The 20,616-nt window shown below is 38.7% G+C and overlaps 2 pseudogenes across 1 annotated transcript; both read left to right on the top strand.

Annotated features, from left to right (window-relative positions):
* The first annotated feature begins 6,536 nt into the window (after positions 1 to 6,536).
* On the top strand, positions 6,537 to 7,483 carry LOC128581462 (olfactory receptor 7A17-like; annotated as a pseudogene).
* Positions 7,484 to 9,251: 1,768 nt separating this feature from the next.
* LOC128581000 (transcription initiation factor TFIID subunit 10-like) lies at positions 9,252 to 12,851 on the top strand (annotated as a pseudogene). The gene is made up of 2 exons (XR_008378763.1): positions 9,252 to 9,296; positions 12,169 to 12,851. The product of XR_008378763.1 is annotated as a transcription initiation factor TFIID subunit 10-like (transcript).
* The last annotated feature ends 7,765 nt before the right edge of the window (positions 12,852 to 20,616 follow it).

Raw genomic sequence — 20,616 nt, 5'->3', positions numbered from 1 at the left:
TATGTGAAATAATGCACATGTTAATCAGGTAGATTTAACCATTCCACTATGGATACATACTTAAAACATCATGTTATATATGAATCATTCATATAATTTTCTCTCTAATAATTTTTTAAAAGAAATTATCTTCTTTTTTTTTTTTATTAAATCATAGCTGTGTACCTTAGTGCAGTCAAGGGGTACAATGTGCTGGTTTCATATACAATCTGAAATTTTTTCATCAAACTGTTTAACATAGCCTTCATGGCATTTTCTTAGTTATTGTATGAAGACATTTGTATTCTGCATTTAGTAAGTTTCGCCATTCTAAGATACATCGTAGGTGTGGCCCAACCAATTACCCTCCTTCCACCCCAACTTCCACTCTCCCGGTCCCTCCCTTGCTGCCTACCCCATACTCTTGTGCTATAGTTGGGTTATAGCCTTCATATGAAAGCTATAAATTAGCTTCATAGTAGGGCTGAGTACATTGGATACTCTGTCTTCCATTCTTGAGTTACATGGCTAAGAAGAATATGTTCGCATGGCCTTCAGACACATGAAAAAATGCTCATCATCCTTAATCATCAGAGAAATGCAAATCAAAACTACTTTGAGATATCACCTAACTCCAGTAAGAGTAGTCCACATAGATCATCACCCCTGCGAGGATACAGGGAGTCAGCGAGAGACTTCTGGACCCCAAGAGGAGGACTAAAACAGTGGAAAACCGGCAAGTGGTCACGTGTGTTCAATCCATCTAAACACACCCGCAACTTCCACAGGCACGAGAACTTGAAGAGCAAGAGGAAGTGAAAGGAAAATTAGGGCAAGGAAACAGATAAAAGAAATCACTCATGAGGAAGAATCAGCAGAAAACTCCAGGCAACATGAAGAACCAGGCCAGAACAACCCTGCCAAGGGACCATGAGGTAGCTACTGCAGAGGATTCCACCTATAAAGAAATGTTAGGAATGACAGAAAGCGAATTTAGAACACACATGTTGAAAACAATGAAAGAAATGATGGAAACAATGAAGGAAACTGCTAATAAAGTGCTAATAAACTGCTAATAAAATAACCAAAAGGAAATCCAAAAACAGAATCAAATAAGAGATGAACGATATGAAGAATATAAAAAGGATATAGCAGAGCTGAAGGAAAAAAACAGTCAATTAGGAAACTTAAAGATGCAATGGAAAGTATGAGCAACAGGTTAGACCATGCAGAAGAAAGAATTTCAGAGGTAGAAGACAAAGTTCTTGAGATAACTCAGATAGTAAAAGAGGCAGAAAAGTAGAGAGAGAAAGCAGAACGTTCACTGTCAGTATTGTGGGACTTTATGAAGCATTCCATCATACGAGTTATAGGAATCCCAGAAGGGGAGGAAGAATGCCCCAGACGAATGGAAGCCATACTAGAGAATATTATAAAAGAAAATTTCCCAAACATCACCAAAGATTCTGACACACTGCTTTCACAGGGATATCGGACCCCAGGTCGCCTCAACTCTAACCAAGCTTCTCCAAGACACATTGTGATGAACCTGTCCAAAGTCAAGACAAAAGAAAAGATTCTGCAAGCTGCCAGGAGTAAGCACCAGTTGACCTACAGGGGCAAATCCACCAGAGTGACCGCAGACTTCTCTAATGAAACTTTCCAAGCAAGAAGACAATGGTCATCTACCTTTAATCTACTTAAACAGAACAATTTCCAGCCCAAAATTCTGTACCCTGCTAAGATAAGCTTGAAAATTGACGGAGAAATCAAATCATTTATGGATATACAAACATTGAGGAAATTCGCCACAACAAGACCAGCTCTACAGGAAATACTTCAACCTGTAATGCACACTGACCACCACAATGGATCAGCAGCAAAGTAAGAACTCAGAAATTAAAGGACAGAACGTAACCTACACACTGATGCAAAAGATAAAACTAAGCAATGGACTCTCACCAAATAAGACGAATAGAATACTACCACACTTATCAATTATCTCAATAAATGTTAATGGCTTGAATTCCCCACTGAAGAGACATAGATTGGTTGACTGGATTAAAAAACACAAGCCATCCATTTGCTGTCTGCAAGAAACACACCTGGCCTCAAAAGACAAATTAAAGCTCCGAGTCAAGGGTTGGAAGACAAATTTTCAGGCAAATGGAATTCAGAAGAAAAGAGGAGTTGCAATCTTATTTTCAGATACATGTGGATTTAAAGCAACTAAAGTCAAAAAAGACAAGGATGGTCACTTTATATTGGTCAAGGGAAAAATACAACAAGAAGTTGTTTCAATTGTAAATATTTACGCACCCAATTTAAATGCTCCCAGATTCTTCAAACAGACCTTACTCAGTCTGAGCAATATGCTATCTGATAATACCATAATAACAGGGGACTTCAACACTCCTCTTACAGAGCTGGACAGATCCTCTAAACAGAAATTAAACAAAGATATAAGAGATTTAAATGAGACCCTAGAACAACTGTGCTTGATAGATGCATATAGAACACTCCATCCCAAAGATAAAGAATATACATTCTTCTCATCAGCCCATGGAACATTCTCCACAATGGATCATATCCTGGGAAACAAAACAAATATCAACAGAATCAAAGGAATTAACATTTTACCTTGTATCTTCTCAGACCATAAGGCACTAAAGGTGGAACTCAACTCTAACAAAAACGCTCGACCCCACCAAAAGGCATGGAAATTAAACAATCTTCTGTTGAATAACAGATGGGTGCAGGAAGAAATAAAACAGGAAATCATTAACTTCCTCGAGCATAACAACAATGATGACACAAGCTACCAAAACCTGTGGGATACTGCAAAAGCAGTTTTGAGAGGAAAATACATCGCTTTAGATGCCTACATTCGAAAAACAGAAAGAGAGCGCATCAACAATCTCACAAGAGATCTTATGGAATTGGAAAAAGAAAAACAATCTAAGCCTAAACTCAGTAGAAGAAAAGAAATATCCAAAATCAAATCAGAGATCAATGAAATTGAAAACAAAAGAATCATTCAGAAAATTAATGAAACAAAGAGTTGGTTTTTTGAAAAAATAATTAAAATAGATAAACCATTGGCCAGACTAATGAGAAATAGGAAAGTAAAATCTCTAGTAACCTCAATCAGAAATGATAAAGGGGAAATAACAACTGATCCCACGGAGATACAAGAGATCATCTCTGAATACTACCAGAAACTCTATGCCCAGAAATTTGACAATGTGAAAGAAATGGATCAATATTTGGAATCACACCCTCTCCCTAGACTTAGCCAGGAAGAAATAGAGCTCCTGAACAGACCAATTTCAAGCACTGAGATCAAAGAAACAATAAAAAATCTTCCAACCAAAAAATGCCCTGGTCCAGATGGCTTCACTCCAGAATTCTATCAAACCTTCAAGGAAGAGCTTATTCCTGTACTGCAGAAATTATTCCAAAAAATTGAGGAAGAAGGAATCTTCCCCAACACATTCTATGAAGCAAACATCACCCTGATACCAAAACCAGGAAAAGACCCAAACAAAAAGGAGAATTTCAGACCAATCTCACTCATGAATATAGATGCAAAAATTCTCAACAAAATCCTAGCCAATAGATTACAGCTTATCATCAAAAAAGTCATTCATCATGATCAAGTAGGCTTCATCCCAGGGAGGCAAGGCTGGTTTAACATACGCAAGTCCATAAACGTTATCCACCATATTAACAGAGGCAAAAATAAAGGTCACATGATCCTCTCAATAGATGCAGAAAAAGCATTTGATAAAATCCAGCATCCTTGTCTAATGAGAACACTGAAGAGTATAGGCATAGGTGGCACATTTCTAAAACTGATTGAAGCTATCTATGACAAACCCACAGCCAAAACCCACAGCCAAAATTTTACTGAATGGAGTAAAACTGAAAGCTTTTCCTCTTAGAACTGGAACCAGACAAGGTTGTCCTCTGTCACCTTTACTATTCAACGTAGTGCTGGAAGTTCTAGGCAATACAATTAGGCAAGACAAGGCAATAAAGGGAATCCAAATGGGAGCAGAGGAGGTCAAACTCTCCCTCTTTGCTGACGACATGATCTTATACTTAGAGAACCCCAAAGACTCAACCACAAGACTCCTAGAAATCATCTAAAAATACAGTAATGTTTCAGGATATGAAATCAATGTTCACAAGTCAGTAGCCTTTGTATACACCAATAACAGTCAAGATGAGAAGCTAATTGAGGACACAACTCCCTTCACCATAGTCTCAAAGAAAATGAAATACCTAGGAATATACCTAACGAAGGAGGTGAAGGACCTCTGTAAAGAAAACTATGAAATCATCAGAAAGGAAATAGCAGAGGATATTAACAAATGGAAGAACATACCATGCTCATGGATGGGAAGAATCAACATTGTTAAAATGTCTGTACTTCCCAAAGCAATCTACCTATTCAATGCCATTCCTATCAAAATACCAACATCATACTTTCAAGATTTGGAAAAAATTATTCTGCATTTTGTATGCAACCAGAAAAAACCCCGTATAGCTAAGGCAGTTCTTTGTAACAAAAATAAAGCTGGGGGCATCAGCATACCAGATTTTAGTCTGTACTACAAAGCCATAGTGCTCAAGACAGCATGGTACTGGCACAAAAACAGAGACATAGACACTTGGAATCGAATTGAAAACCAAGAAATGAAACTAACATCTTACAACCACGTAATCTTTGATAAACCAAACAAGAACATACCTTGGGGGAAAGACTACTTATTCAATAAATGGTGTTGGGATAACTGGATGTCTACATGTAAAAGACTGAAACTGGACCCGCACCTTTCCCCACTCACAAAAATTGATTCAAGATGGATAAAAAACTTAAATTTAAGGCATGAAACAATAAAAATCCTCCAAGAAAGCATAGGAAAAACACTGGAAGATATTGGCCTGGGGAAAGACTTCATGAAGAAAACTGCCATGGCAATTGCGACAACCACAAAAATAAACAAATGGGACTTTATTAAACTGCAAAGCTTCTGTACAGCTAAGGAGACAATAACCAAAGCAAAGAGACTACCTACACAATGGGAAAGGATATTTGCATATTTTCAATCAGACAAAAGCTTGATAAGTAGGATCTATAGAGAACTCAAATTAATCCACATGAAAAAAGCCAACAATCCCATATATCAATGGGCAAGAGACATGAATAGAAATTTCTCTAAAGATCACAGACGAATGGCTAACAAACACATGAAAAAATGTTCATCATCTCTATATATTAGAGAAATGCAAATCAAAACAACCCTGAGATATCATCTAACCCCAGTGAGAATGGCCCACATCACAAAATCTCAAAACTGCAGATGCTGGCGTGGATGTGGAGAGAAGGGAACACTTTTACACTGCTGGTGGGACTGCAAACTAGTACAACCTTTCTGGAAGGAAGTATGGAGAAACCTCAAAGCACGCAAGCTAGACCTCCCATTTGATCCTGCAATCCCATTACGGGGCATCTACCCAGAAGGAAAAAAATCCTTTTATCATAAGGACACTTGTACTAGACTGTTTATTGCAGCTCAATTTACAATCGCCAAAATGTGGAAACAGCCTAAATGCCCACCAACCCAGGAATGGATTAAGAAGCTGTGGTATATGTACACCATGGAATACTATTCAGCCATTAAAAAAATGGAGACTTTACATCCTTTGTATTAACCTGGATGGACGTGGAAGCCATTATTCTTAGTAAAGCATCACAAGAATGGAGAAGCATGAATCCTATGTACTCAATTTTGATATGAGGACAATTAATGACAATTAAGGTTTGGGGGGGAAGCAGAAAGAGGGACGGAGGGAGGGGGTGGGGCCTTGGTGTGTGTCACACTTTATGGGGGCAAGACATGATTGCAAGAGGGACTTTACCTAACAATTGCAATCAGTGTAACCTGGCTTATTGTACCCTCAATGAATCCCCAACAATAAAAAAAAAACAAGGAGAAAAAAAAAGAGTAGTCCACATAACAAAATCTGAAAACCAGAGATGTTGGCGTGGATGTGGAGAAAAGGGCACACTTTTACACTGCTGATGGGAATGCACACTAATACGTTCCTTTTGGAAGGATGTTTGGAGAATACTGAGAGGTCTAAAAATAGACCTGCCGTTTTACCCTATAATTCCTTTACTAGGTATATACCCAGAAGACCAAAATCACAATATAACAAAGACATCTGTACCAGAATGTTTATTGCAGCCCAATTCATAATTGCTAAGTCATGGAAGAAGCCCAAGTGCCCATCGACCCAGGAATGGATTAATAAATTGTGGTACATGAATACCATGGAATATTATGCAGCCTTAAAGAAAGATGGTGCTTCTTAGAGTCTCTTTCATGTTTACATGGATGGAGCTGGAACATATTCTTCTTAGCAATGTATCTCAAGAAATTATCTTCTTGAGTGTAGACTATACATGATGGCATTTTTGACTGGTTATTAGTGCTTCTATGTGTCATGGTCTCCTTTTCTTTCTTTGTGATAGTCACAGAAACCAGATGGAATCAGAAAATAACACACATATTTCAAAATTTCTTCTTCTGGGATTTTCAGAGCACCCAGAATTGCAGCCAGTCCTCTTTGGGCTATTCCTGTCCATGTACCTGATCACTGTGCTTGGGAACCTGCTCATCATTCTGGCCATCAGCACAGACTCCCACCTGCACACACCCCATGTACTTCTTCCTCTCTAACCTGTCTTTTGCTGACATCTGTTTCACCTCCACAACCATCCCAAAGATGCTGATGAACATCCAGCATCCATCTGGATATGACACAGAGAAAAGTCATATCCTATGCAGGCTGCATCACTCAGATATACTTGTTTATACTCTTTGCAGCATTGGACATCTTTCTGCTGACCACGATGACCTATGACCGGTTTGTGGCCATCTGTCACCCCTTGCATTACACAGTCATCATGAACCCCAGGCTCTGTGCACTGTTGGTTCTGGCATCCTGGATTATGAGTGTCCTGCATTCATCATTACACAGTTTAATGGTGTTGTCACTGTCATTTTGTGTAGACGTGGAAATCCCCCACTTTTTCTGTGAAATTAAACAGGTGGTCAGCCTTGCCTGTTCTGACACCTTTCTTAATGACATGATGATATATTTAGGATCTGCACTGGTAGGTGGTAGTTCTTTTGCTGGGATCCTTTACTCTTACTCTAAGATAGTTTCCTCCATACGTGCAATCTCCTCAGATCAGGGGAAGTATAAAGCATTTTCTACTTGTGCTTCTCACCTCTTAGTTGTCTCCTTATTTTACTGCACAAGCCTAGGGGTGTATCTCAGTTCTGCTGCCACCCACAACTCATACTCCAGTGCAATAGCTTCAGTGATGTACAAGATGGTTACTCCCATGATGAACCCCTTCATCTACAGTCTGAGGAATAAAGACATAAAGAGGGCTTTGAAACAATTTTTCCTGGAGAAGCAATAAAGAGTCATTTTTCAAGATGTGCCTGTAATTTCAGAGGCTTAGAGCCAAAATTACTTCCCAAATAGGATCAGAAACAAGCTGGAGATTCCTATTTGTCTCATATAGTGGTGAGTTGTATTAGTTATACAAAAGACAATACACTTGGAAACTATAAGGGCATTAATTTAATTTTATCACCTATGGTGAATTTTACAAGGGTACATGTTAAATCTACTAAGTGTAGAATATAAATGTCTTAACACAAAAACTAAGAAAATGTGGTGAATGCTATGTTAACCAGTTTGATGAAAGTATTTCAAATTGCATATAAAACCAGCACCCATAATTGCATTAATGTACATAGCTATGATTTAATTAAAAAATAAATAACTTAATTTTATCATAGATAAGTATCTGAGAGCACTGTTTTTTAGTTTGGGTCCATAATTACCTTCTCTATCATTACCCTAACTGATTTTCTTCATAATTTAAACTTTAACACAGTAGTGTCTTTTCCAGCTAGCTATAGCATTTTACTTTCCTTAGTAGGATCCTGACTTCTGTTTAGTTCTGTGTCCCCAGAGCCTACCACATTTCCTTGTAATAGTGGAAAGATAAAACTTTGCTTCTCAAAGACGTGTTGCAAGTGTACTCTACACAGAAAGACAAATTTGCATAAATTGATTGACTTTATTAGGTTTTACACTCAGAGATCACCTTAAATATGAAGGAGTATAATTTTCATCCATAAATTAAATTAAAATGGATTTGTTTTGATGATATATATCTACTCATTAAAGTGTGGAGACTTGGTGTCCATGTCTAATGAATCTGGTTTCAAGTGAAGGATCTAGTGCTGTGGTCTACATTATTTCATTGTATAATCTTGCTGTTTCTGCTCAAAATTTTCCAGTTCTAACTACAAATGTGACTTCTTCCCTTCTAATAAATATCTCCTCCTTAAAAAATTGTTTAGGTAAGTAAACAGTATGTGAATTCACTTTAGTATCACATGCTTCTTCTCTTTTATACTCTAAACACTTTTGAATCTTCATGATCAAAGAATGGCTCAAAGAAGAGCTTGAATTTCCACTCACTATTGCCTATTTAATAAATAGCCAATCAGGGTCACAATTATTCCTGCAATACCTTTTATGTTCATTCAATCTCTCTTGGTTACCTAGAAAGGAATCTCAAAAGTGGTCTTCTTTTATTAAAGTTATCTAAAATAATCATAATTACCAGGAAATCATGTGTACTGCCTCAAATCTCAGAACAAATGCCAAAACATAAAATTCAGATTGTTTTGAATGCACTCAGCTCTGTTTCTACTGAATATTCTATGAGCAAGTGATTATAAAAAGCTACCTTCTTAGTAAATTGTGTGATGTTATCCTTTTTTATCATGTGAGGGTCTAGATTGGAGAAATTTTCACATTGGTAATGAGGACACATGAAGGAGATAAACTTTAATTTCGTCAATAAGATGATTCCATTTTTTCATGGGAGTTAATAAATAAGTGGAAAATAAAATGACCTGCCTGGGAGGGGGAAACAGACATGCAAGCATTCCATAGTAGTACTGACATTAATGTTTATGAATTATATGCTGTAGACTTGTAACAATGAAGATAAGAGTTCTTTGAAGAGTACGATGACTTTCTAGAAGAGTTAGAGAGATAATTTGATGCAACAAGGAACATCACCTTTATAGATATTCCCAAGAGTAGAAGATAGTAATATACTTTAAAGAGTCTAAAAATACTTATTGTGACTATTTGGTGTCAGCATGAGAGCAAAAGAGAAAATGTCCTTGAATTCAACCAAGCAGAGAGTAATGGACACTATGCATCAGGCCCTGGGAGGAGGGCTGCGTTGTGATCTCTATTCCTGCTTACTGTCTCACAGGAGCAGGATGATAATAGACTAAATTCCTACCCCAAGAGATTTTCTGGCGTCACATTGAGCTTAATGATTAAAAAAGTAGGACACATTCACAATGGCTGCTATCTGTAGAACATCTGCTGTGAGCCTGAAAGTTTCTAATGACCTTCCAAAAAGATTGTATTACTTTACAGTCCCACCAACAGTGTAAAGTGTTTCCTTCTCTCCACATCCATGGATAGCAACTGCAGGTTTGAGACTTTGTGATGTGGACTATTCTGATGTACTCAATTTTAATATGAAGCCAACAGATGATCTAATACATACCCACGTAAGAGAAAAACTTAAATCAATTCAGGGTGGTGGGGGAAGGGGACAAGAAAGGGAGGAGAGGGAAGAAGGGCAGGGAATTGGTGTGCTTCCACTTAATGGGCACAATGTAAGGGTATATGGCAGACATTTTGAGGGCAGGACACAATTATAAAAGGGACTTTATCTAAGAATGTAAACATTGTAACCTAATTCTTTGAACCCGCAATCTGAAACAATAAAAGAATTTCTAATGACCCTTAAAATATTACTTAATTCTCCATTTAAACTCTTTAAGGTAGGTGGAATTTCTAAACATTTTGTTTCTTGTCAGGAGAGAAATACTCAAGAGACATGTGTGGTACTAGCACAAAAATAGAGTTATAGATCTATGAGACAGAATAGAGAACTTAGAGATGAACCCAGCCAAATATAAACATCTTATCTTTGACAAACCAAACAAAAGCATGCCCTGGGGAAAAGAATACCTATTTAATAAATAGCCATACGTAGAAGACTGAAATTGGACCCAAAAAGAGTATGGGGGGAAAGCTTGACAAAATTGACCTCAGAAAAGATTTTATGAAGAAGACCACCCTTTGCAATTGCAGAAACATCAAAAATTAAAAAATGGGACACAAGTCAAAAAATCTTCTGCACAGCTAAGGGTACCACAACTAAAGCAAACAGCCTTTAGTATGGAAGAAGATATGTGCATGCTATGAATCTCACAAAGGACAATAAGTAGAATCTACCCAGAACTCAAATTAATCAACAAGAAAAGAGAAAATACCCCATTTTGTAAATGGGCAAGAGACTTGGTACAGAAACCTCTCTGATGATTACAGATGAATGGCCAACAAACACAGGGAAAAATGCTCATAATCCCTAATCATCAGAGAAGTACAACTCAAAACCACTCTAAGGTATCACCTAACTCCCATGGAATTAGCTCACATCACAAATGGAATCAGAAGAAAAAAACTCAGATAGCCAAGACATTACTCAGAAATAAAAACAAAGCAGGAAGAATCACACTACCAGACCTCAGACTATACTATAAATCGGTGGTGATCAAAACAGCATGGTTCTGGCACAAAAACAGAGAGATAGGTGTATGGAACACAATAGAGAACCAAGAGATGAGGGAACCCAGCTACCTACCATTATTTGATCTTTGACAAGCCAATTAAAAACATTCAAAGGGAAAAGATTCACTATTCAACAAATGGTGCTGGGTGAACTGGCTGGCAATCTGTAGAAGACTGAAAGTGGACCCACACCTTTCACCATTAACTAAGATAGACTCTCACTGGATCAAAGATTTAAACTTAAGACATGAAACTATAAAAATACTAGAAGAAAGTGCAGGGAAAACACTTGAAGAAATCAGCCTGGGCAAATGTTTTATGAGGAGGACTCCCCCCTCCCCCAGGCCATTGAAGCAACACCAAAAATACATTACTGGGACCTGATCAAACTAAAAAACTTCTGCACAGCCAAGAACACAGTGAGTAAAGAAGCAGACAGCCCACAGAACGGGAGAAGATATTTGCAGGTTATGTCTCCGACAAAGGTTTAATAAGCAGATCCACAGAGAATTCAAATGTATTAGCACAAAAAGAGCAAGTGATCCCATCTCAGGGTGGGAAAGGGATTTGAAGAGAAACTTCTTTGTAGAAGACAGGCGCATGGCCTACAGACATATGAAAAAATACTCATCATCCTTAATCATTAGAGAAATGCAAATCAAACTACTTTGCGATATCATCTAACTCCAGTAAGATTAGCCCACATTACAAAAACCCCCAAACCAGAGAATTTGGCATGGATGTGGAGAAAAGGAAACAGTTCTACACTGTTGGTAGGAATGCAAACTAATAAGTTTCTTTTGGAATGACGTTTGGAGAACACTTAGGGATCTAAAAATAGACCTGCCATTTGATCCTACTGGATCCTTCTGGATTTTTGATCCAGAAGACCAAAAATCACATTATAATAAAGATATTTGAACCAGAATGTTTATTGCAGCCCAATTCATAATTGCTAAGTCATGGAAGAAGCCCATGTGCCCATCAACCCAGGAATAGATTAAGGAATTGTGGCATATGTACACCACGGAATATTATGCAGCCTTAAAGAAAGATGGAGACTTTACCTCTTTCATGTTTACATAGTTGGAGCTGGAACATATTCTTCTTAACAAAGTATGTCAAGAATGGAAGAAAAAGTATCCAATGTACTTAGCCCTACCTTGAAACCAATTTATAGCTTTCATATGAAAGCTATAACCCAATTATAGCCCAAGAATATGGGGAAAGAGGAGAAGGAGGGAAGGGGAGGGGGGAGGTTGGAGGCAAGGTAATTGGTGGGACCACACCTACAGTGCATCTTCCAAGGATACATGTGAAATTTACTAAGTGTAGAATATAAATGTCTGAATACAATAACTAAGAAAATGCAGTGAAGGCTATGTTAACCAGTTTGATGAAAATATTTCAAATGCCCACCAGCCCGATGAGCTGCAGCGGCTCCGGCGGGGACCCCGAGGTCCAGCGCCCCAGCTCTCTGCTCCCGTCATGCTGCCTGCCAGTACCGCCGCAGAGAACAAGGCCAGCCCCACGGGGACAGCTGGGGCACGTGGGGCTGGAGCCACGGCTGGTGGCGCGTGACCTTTGGCGGCTCAGCCGGGGAGCCAGACGAGCAGCTCAGGGAGGCTACCGGGTCAGCAGGTGGAGCGGCTCTCCAGAGGCGGCCATGTCTAACCAGGTTTACCTACCGCAGAGCGCGGCCAACCCGACGTGAAGCCAGTGGTGTCCAGCACGCCTCTGGTGGACTTCTTAATGCAGCTGGAGGATTACACCCCTACGATCCCTGATGCAGTCACTGGTTACTACCTGAACCGTGCTGGCTTTGAGGCCTCAGACCCACGCATAATTCGGCTTATGTCCCTAGCTGCCCAGAAATTCATCTCAGATATTGCCAATGATGCCCTACAGCACTGCAAAATGAAGGGTACAGCCTCTGGCAGCTCCCGGAGCAATAGCAAGGACCGCAAGTATACTCTAACCATGGAGGACTTGACCCCTGCCCTCAGTGAATATGGCATCAATGTGAAGAAGCCGCTCTACTTCACCTGAGCCACTGAACCTAAATGTACTTGTCTCTCCCCATGTCCCCACACCAGCCTGTTTTCATAATATTTCAGGCAAATGGTAACCAGAAAAAAGCAGGTGTTGCAATTTTTTTGCGGATACAATAGGCGTTAAACCAACAAAAGTAAGGAAGGACAAGAATGGTCACTTCATATTTGTTAAGGGTAAGACTCAATATGATGAGATTTCAATTATTAATATCTATGCACCCAACCAGAATGCACCTCAATTTATAAGAGAAACTCTAACACACATGAGCAATTTTATTTCCTCCAACTCCAAGATAGTCGGAGATTTTCACACTCCTTTGGCAGTGATGGATCGATCCTCCAACAAAAAGCTGAGTAAAGAAATTCTAGATTTAAATCTAACCATCCAGCATTTAGATTTAGCAGACATCTACAGAACATTTCATCCCAACAAAACTGAATACACATACTTCTCATCAGCCCACGAAACTTACTACAAAATCGATCAAATCTTAGGCCACAAGTCTAACCTCAGTAAATTTAAAGGAATACAAATTATTCCATGCATCTTCTCGGACCATCATGGAATAAAACTTGAGATGAGTAACAACAGGAATCTGCATACTCAAACAAAAACATGGAAGTTAAATAACCTTATGCCGAATGATAGCTGGGTCAGAGGTGAGATCAAGAAGGAAATTGCCAAATTTTTGGAACAAAATGACAATGAAGACACAAACTATCAGAACCTCTGGGACACCGCAAAGGCAGTTCTAAGAGGGAAATTTATAGCACTGCAAGCCTTCCTCAAGAGAACGGAAAGAGAGGAAGTAAGTAACTTAATGGGACATCTCAAGAGACTGGAAATGGAAGAACACTTCAACCCCAAATCCAGTAGAGGAAAAGAAATAACCAAAATCAGAGTAGAACTAAATGAAATTGAAAACAAAAGATAATACAACAGATCAATAAATAAAAAAGCTGGTTTTTTGAAAGGGTCAACAAAATAGATTAACCTTTGGCCAACCTAATCAGGAAAAAAGAGTAAAATCTCTAATCTCATCAATCAGAAATAACAAAAACAAAATAACAACAGATGCCTCAGAAATCCAAAAAATCCTTAATGAATATTACAAGAAACTTTACTCCCAGAAATATGAAAATCTGAAAGAAATTGACAATACTTGGAAGCATGTCACCTTCCAAGACTTAACCAAAATCAAGTGGAAGTGTTGATATACCAACAATAGTCAAGTTGAAAAAACAATTAAGGACTCTATCCCATTCACAGTAGTGCTAAAGAAGATGAAATATTTGGGAGTTTATCTAACAAAGGACGTGAAAGATCTATATAAAGAGAACTATGAAACTCTAAGAAAAGATATAGCTGAGAATGTTAACAAATGGAAAAATATACCATGCTCGTGGTTGGGAAGAATCAACATTGTTAAAATGTCCATACTACCCAAAGCACTATATAATTTTAACGCAATCCCCATTAAAGCTCCACTGCCATACTTTAAAGATCTTGAAAAAACAATACTTTGTTTTATATGGAATCAGAAAAAACCTCAAATAGCCAAGACATTACTCAAAAATAAAAACAAAGCAGGAGGAATCACGCTACCAGACCTCAGACTATACTACAAATCGATATTGATCAAAACATCATGGTACTGGCACAAAAACAGAGAAGTAGATGTCTGGAACAGAATAGAGAACCAAGAGATGAATCCAGCTACTTACCGTTATTTAATCTTTGACAAGCCAATTAAAAACATTCAATGGGGAAAAGGATTCCCTATTTAACAAATGGTGCTGGGTGAACTGGCTGGCAACCTGTAGAAGACTGAAACTGGACCCACACCTCTCACCATTAACCAAGATAGACTCTCACTGGATTAAAGATTTAAACTTAAGACATGAAACTATAAAAATACTAGAAGAGATTGCAGGGAAAACCCTTCAAGAAATTGGGTTGGGCGAGTTTTTTATGAGAAGGACCCCCCGGGCAATTGAAGCTGCCTCAAAAATACACTATTGGGACTTGATCAACCAAAAAGCTTCTGCGCATCCAAGAACACAGTAAGTAAAACAAGCAAACAGCCCTCAGAATGGGAAAAGATATTTGCAGGTTATGTCTCTGACAAAGGTTTAATAACCAGAATCCACAGAGAACTCTACGCATTAGCAAGAAAAGAACAAGGGATCCCATCGCAGGCTGGGCAAGGGACTTGAAGAGAAACTTCTCTGAAGAAGACAGGCGCACGGCCTTCAGACATATGAAAAAATGCTCATCATCTTTAATCATCAGAGAAATGCAAATCAAAACTACTTTGAGATATCATCTAACTCCAGTGAGACTAGCCTATATCACAAAATCCCAAGACCAGGAATGTTGGTGCAGATGTGGAGAAAAGGGAACACTTTTGCACTGCTGGTGGGAATGCAAATTAATACATTCCTTTTGGAAAGAGATATGGAGAACACTTAGAGATCTAAAAATAGATCTGCCATTCAATCCTGTAATCCCTCTACTGGGCATATACCCAGAAGACCAAAAATCACATCATAACAAAGATATTTGTACCAGAATGTTTATTGCAGTCCAATTCATAATTGCTAAGTCATGGAAGAAGCCCAAGTGCCCATTGACCCACAAATGGATTAATAAATTGTGGTATATGTACACCATGGAATATTATGCAGCCTTAAAGAAAGATGGAAACTTTACCTCTTTCATGTTTACATGGATGGAGCTGGAACATATTCTTCTTAGTAAAGTGTCTCAAGAATGGAAGAAAAAATACCCAATGTACTCACCCTTATTATGAAACTAATGTAGGACCTTCACATGAAAGCTATAACCCAGTTACAACCTAAGACTAGGGAGAAGGGGGAAAGGGAGGTGAGGGAGGGGGAAGGTAGATGGAGGGAGGAGGATTAATGGTATTACACCTGCGGTGAATATTACAAGGGTATATGTGAATCTTAGTAAATGTGGAATGTAAATGTCTTAACACAATAACTAAGAAAATGCCAGGAAAGCTATGTTAACTAGTGTGATGAAAATGGGTCAAACAGTCTATGAACCAAGTGTATGTTGCCCCATGATCATACTAATGTACACAGCTATGATTTAATAAAAAAATAAATAAAAAAAGAAAATATTTCAAATGGTATATAAGACCAGCACATTGTACCCCATGATTACATTAATGTACACAGCTATGATTTAATTTTTAAAAAAAGGAAAAAAATACAATCTAACTATATTCTGTCTCCAGGAAACACATCTAATCCACAAAAACTAATTTAGACTTCAGGTGAGTGGATAGAAAACAGTATTGCATACAAATGGAAACCCAAAAACCAATGTGACCATTCTCATATTATATGTCATTGACTTCAAATCAGCAAAAGTAAAGAAAGACAAAGATGGTCATGATATACTGGTGAAGGGAACAATTCAACAGGACTTCACAATCCTGAATTTGTGTGCACTAACACGTGAAAACCTAGATTCATAAATGAAATTCTACTTGATTTAAACAAAATGATAAACAGCAGCATCACAATTACCAGGGACTTCAACACTCCACTGAAACAATAGGACAGGTTTTCCAAACAGAAAACAAAGAAACAAGGGACTTAAACAGAACTCTAGAACAAATGGTCCTAACAGAGTTTTACAGACCATTCTACCCCCAAAACTACTGAATATACATTCTTTGCATTAGCTAGTGGAACATTCTCTAAGATTGATCACATCCAAGGCCTCAAGACAAATTAAAACAAATAATAGATATTTTAAAAAATTAATTAAAATTAAAAACAATAAGTTAAATTAAACAAATTTAACAAATTAAAAAATGTAGAAATCATACCATGTATCTTCTCAGACCTCCTTCCCCTCTCTCCCCTGCCTCTCCGCCTTCCCCATATTCTTAGGTTATAAGTGGGTTATAGCTTTCACACGAAAGCCATAAATCAGTTTCATAGCAGAGCTGAGTACATTGGATACTTTTTCTTCCATTCTTGAGATACTTTACTAAGAAGAATATGTTCCAGGTCCATTCATGTAAACATGAAAGAGGTAAAGTCTCCATCTTTTTTTAAGGCTGCATAATATTCCATGGTGTATATATACCACAATTTATTAATCCATTCATGGATCGATGGGCACTTGGGCTTTTTCCATGATTTAGCAATTATGAATTGGGCTGCAATAAATATTCTGGTACAAATATCTTTGTTATAATGTGATTTTCAGTCTTCTGGGTATATACATAGTAGAGGAATTATAGGATTGAATGGCAGGTCTATTTTAGATCTCTAGGTGTTCTCCACACATCTTTCTAAATAGACTCTTACTGGATTAAAGATTTAAACTTAAGACATGAAACTATAAAAATACTAGAGGAGAGTGCAGGGAAAACCCTTGAATAAATCAGTCTGGGCGGGTATTTTATGAGGAGGACACCCCGGGCAATTGAAGCAGCTTCAAAAATACACTACTGGGACCTGATCAAACTAAAAAGCTTCTGCAAAGCCAAGAACACAGTAAGTAAAGCAAGCAGACAGCCCTTAGAATGGGAGAAGATATTTGCAGGTTATGTCTCTGACAAAGGTTTAATAATCAGAATCCACAGAGAAGTCAAATGATAAGCCAGAAAAGGACAAGTGATTTCATCGCAGACTGGGCAAGGGACCTGAAGAGAAACTTTTCTGAAGAAGACTGGTGCATGGCCTACAGACATATGAAAAAATGCTCATCATCTTTAATCATCAGAGAAATGCAAATCAAAACTACCTTGAGATACCATCTAACTCCAGTAAGATTAGCCCATATCACAAAATCCCAAGACCAGAGATGGTGGCGAGAATGTGGAGAAAAGGGAACACTTCTACACTGCTGGTGGGAATGCAAATTAATACATTCCTTTTGGTAAATAACATCTCAGAATACTATAAAAATCTCTATGCTCATGAGCATGGGGAAGAAATGGACAAATTTTTGAAAATGCCAAACCTTTTTATGATCAATCAGAAAGATATAGAACTCCTCAAAGGACGAATATCAAGCACCAAAATTGAAGCAACAACAAAAAGTCTTCAACAATAAAAGGCTCAGACCAGACAGTTTCACACCTGAATTTTACCTAACCTACAAGGAAAAGTTTGTACCTATATTGCAGAAATTATTCCCTAATATTAAGAAGAAAGGAATCCTCCTAAACTTGTTCTATAAAGCCCATATTTCCCTGACATCAAAGCCAGGAAAGGACACAACTAAAAACAAAAACTATAAACCAATATCCCTTATGAATATAGATGCAAAAATTCTCAGTAAAATCTTAGCAAAACGAATTCAGTCGTACATAAAAGAAAAATAATTCATCACAACCAAGTGGGTCTCATTTCAGATATGAGGTCAACGTATGTAAGGATGATTCAACATATGCAAATATATATGTGTAATCCACCACATAAATAGATCTATTGAAACAATAGATGCAGAAAAAGCATTTGAGAAAATTCAGCATCCTTTTATGAGAAGAAGCTAAAAAAATAGGCATAGATCAACTTATCTTAAAATTTTAGAGGCCATATATGACAAACTCACAGCCAACATCATATTGAATGAGAAAAAATCGAAAGCATTCCCACTTAGTACTGGAACTAGATGAGATTGTCCAAATCTCCACTTTTGTTCAACATAATGCTGGAAGTCCTAGCCAAAGAAATTAGGCAAGAGAAGGAACTCAAGGGCATCCAAATGGGGGGAAAAAGTGATCAAATTATCTCTCTTTGCTGATGACATGATCTTATATCTAGAAAACTCCAACAGGTTCCCTGTAACTGGGCATGGTGAGTCTGGGGAGATAAGATTCCAGGCATCTCTGGCTGGTGGGATCTGCCTATAATCATTCCTTTGAGGATACAGGGAGTCAGAAAGGGATTTATGGACCCCAAGAGGAGGACAAAAACAGTGGAAAACTGGCAAGTGGTTGAATGTGTTTGATTGACCTAATCCCATCGGCAGCCATAAGTACAAGTAGCAGTGAGACTGCAAACCAGAAAGGCCTTACCTGTGAGCTGTTTCGGTGTTTTTGGACTTGGCACTTAGTTGAAATGCCTTGGGGAGAGCTTGAGCAGGAGTACAGAGAACTTTAGCCATTGTCTAGGGCCCCAGACTGAGCCACTGAGCCGGAAGGAGCTAATAGTGTTTGGCTGTGGTCTGCAGGAGCCATTGTGAGAGAACTATTCCAGCAAGCTCTGCTCTCAGGGTCGCAGAGCAAGGATCAGGCGGGAGCTAGTAACCTATTAATTGAGCAGCCTAAAGGCGGGGACTGAGCTGCCTTACAGCCTTAACCCTCAGGGGCAGAGAGAGACAAGTTTTGGCACACTGAAGCCTTGGGCTGTTGTCCTGGAAAGAGTGCCATGGCATCACAGCTCATAGCAACCTCAAACTCCTGGGCTTGGTGCCACCTGGACCTCCATAAGAGCTGCGTCGTGACCCCCGACCCGTAACCTGTGCCTGCCAGGCCTCCACATGCCCTGACCAGGAACTGCAGGAGCCATGCAACCCTGTGTTCTCCCTCCTCTACCCTCCCTGCCTCCACACAGGTCTGCTTGTCTGCCTAGAGACTCTGGTAGCTGCGTGCCCTCCAGAGTCCTCCATGCCTCTGTGAAGATCCCTTCTCCAGGCCAGAGACTGCTGGAGCCTTGGGCTCTCTGTGCCAAAGTCACTGGGAGCCAGGCACTCCCAGAACTGTGCACAACACCTCCCACCCTGTTGCTACACTCTGGAGCTGCTTCCGCAACCAGAACTCCCTGGCTGGGGTAGCCCCAGAGGAACTACACAGAGTCACCCCCTACAAAGATCCAGCAAAAATAGAGTGATCCCGCTGGTGTCTAATCTTGGAGAGACACCTACCCAAGGCTGAGGATGGCCAGACGCAACAGTGAAAAACAATCATGAGGCAAAATCAACAGAAAAACTCTGGCAATATGAATAATCAGAGTAGATCAACCCCCCCAAGGATCAATGGGGCAGACACAGCACAAGATCCCATGCACAAACAAATAGCTGAGATGTCAGAAATCGAATTCAGACTCTGGATAGCAAATAAGATCGAATTAGAATTCCAAGCAGTAACCCAAAAGATATCTCAAGAATTCAACAAATTCAAAGACCAAATGACCAAAGATTTTGACACATTGAGACAAGAAGTTGCAACACTCAAAGATCTCATAAACACAGTATAATCCCTCAAGACAGAATAGAGCAAGCAGAAGAAAGGATTTCTGACATTGAAGACAAAGCTTTTGAATACTCCCAAACTCTCAAACAGGAAGAAAATGGAGGGCAAAAACAGATCACTCTCACAGAGACCTCTGGGATAATTCAAAGAAAATCAATATCCATCTTATAGGGATCCCTAAAAGCGAAGAAGTGGCTTCACAAGGCACAGAGTCTCTTCTCCATGAGATTATGAAAGAGAACTTACTTTTTAAAAAAATTTTTTGAGAATCTCTATTCTTTTCCATAGTGGCTGTATCAATATACATTCTCACCAACAAGGTACAAAGCTTCTCTTTTCTTCACCTCCTTGCCAACAATTATCTTTTGAATTTTTTATATTAGCTGTCGTAATAGGGGTGTGATGTTATCCCATTGTGGTTTTACTTTTTTTTCTTTTTCTTTTTCTTTTTTTATTAAATCATAGCAGTGTACATTGATATGGTCATGGGGCATCATTCACTAGCTTCACAGACAGTTCGACACACTTTCATCACACTGGTTAACATAGCCTACCTGGCATTCTCTCAG

Source organism: Nycticebus coucang, chromosome 3, assembly GCF_027406575.1.
Source record: "Nycticebus coucang isolate mNycCou1 chromosome 3, mNycCou1.pri, whole genome shotgun sequence".
In the NCBI taxonomy this organism is placed as follows: domain Eukaryota; kingdom Metazoa; phylum Chordata; class Mammalia; order Primates; family Lorisidae; genus Nycticebus; species Nycticebus coucang.
Note: the sequence above shows the minus strand (reverse complement) of the source record. Positions and strands in the feature narration are given on the sequence as shown.